Genomic DNA, 1,747 nt, shown 5'->3' with positions numbered 1-1,747 from the left:
TTTTTTTTTTTTTTTTTAAAGTCTGCAAGCAGCCTGAGAGAAGCTTACACTTCAGACTTTATTTGAGCCTCCTGAGGAGATTTTTTTTAGCACTAGAATCTTTCTTTTAACTCTATTTGCTCCTATTTTTAGTAATGGGAACAATTGCACTGTAGGAGTAAACCTACTAATGGTGTTCTTTAACACTGTCTCATCTAGACCTGTGTAGATTTAGTTATACGGAGCAAAAAACCTTAGTAGCAAGTATAATGTAATATTAGTACTAGTAATAGAATATTTACTGGTGTTCTGGAAACCATTCAGTACAGGGAATAGCTGCATTGAGAACTGCATTACAGAAAAATGCTGTGGCTGTGGCACTTGTTAATACTTTAATTTGTCTTATTTGCCAAATTCCTCTGTATCGTGTCTTTCCTACCACTAGTACATGCCTCCTGAGCGACAAGACAGTAACCTAATTATTTTAATGGTTTTTATTTGACCTTCCCTGTGGTGTGGTGGGTTTTTGTTTTGTTTTTGTTTTGTTATACTAAAATGATGGCTTCAGTTAGTTGAAGGGCTACTGTACAGTTACCAACTGACAAGCTTTCCCCCTGTTGAATTCTGAATGCTTATCTGTTGACATTAGTTAACTATATGCTAGTCAAATACCTGTGCACATGAGCACTAGTTGTTTCTCCAGCACACTAACATAAATATTCAAATCTCTCCGCTGTTACCTGTTTAACAACTTTTTTCAGTTCCTATCTTTACTTGGACAACTTTGAATATGATACCAGCAGCAGAGATGCTGGTTTCCTATTCACTTGGTGTTTCAATTTTATTAATGGCTCCTGGTGGGGAGGGGGAGAGAAGCTGTGGGCCAGGACCAATGTGGCCAGTGGGGATCAGAGGAGCAGGCTTGGGGCTGGCAGGAGGGAGGAGTGAGCTCAGGCCTGAGGGGGGAGGAAGCCTACTCCTCCCCTCTGCTGTATTGGGCCAGGTCTGCTGCTGCTTTGCCCTCTTTCCCCCCCCCACCCCCCACAGCTACTGCTGCATCAGCTTGGGTCCACTCTCTTATCCCACTCCTGCAACCTTTTAGCACATCTGCTTTTTCCCCACCCCTGCATCCAGCCCATTCCTTCCTTGCCACTGCTGTGTTTGGCCCTGCAGGCAACCATGACAAAAGTGGGGGGGGGGGGCTGAGCCTAGTGCTGGTGGCCTTGCACCCCCCATGGCATCCTGACCCTGCTTCCCCCCCCCAACACCACTAGCATAGCCACCTCCCAGGATCAAGGGCAGGGGTGAAGTTAGCTCTGGGGGCCTTTCCCACCTGCCCCCTGCACTCCATCACCCTGCACTCTGTCCCCCACGTCCCCACCATTGTGGCAGCGCTGCACCATGTTGCCACCACCTGTCCAAACACTGTATTCACGCTCTGGCTGTTTCAGTCAGCTAGTCAACGTATGAATAAAGTGTTATAGACAGAGTAAGGCTTTTATAATGTTAGAATTGTTTGTGTGTTTGGTTTGTTTTCTGTTATCACTGTATATTTAATAGGCTTTTTTTTATTGAGTGGGAAAAGTCATGGTCTGTCTGAGGGTGGGTCTCTTTCTCCCCCCCCATCGCTCCCAGAACAAGGTATCTGGATCCTAAATCCAGAACCAACACAAAGCATCATGGGATGCTGGGGAACAGAGTTGGCTTGAATCTGGTGGGGATCTGGTACAAAAGTTCAATAAACTGATTTAACTTAAAACAGTTTTGT

Source organism: Crocodylus porosus, unplaced genomic scaffold (assembly GCF_001723895.1).
Source record: "Crocodylus porosus isolate Cpor-Errol unplaced genomic scaffold, CroPor_comp1, whole genome shotgun sequence".
Lineage (NCBI taxonomy): Eukaryota > Metazoa > Chordata > Crocodylia > Crocodylidae > Crocodylus > Crocodylus porosus.
Note: the sequence above shows the minus strand (reverse complement) of the source record.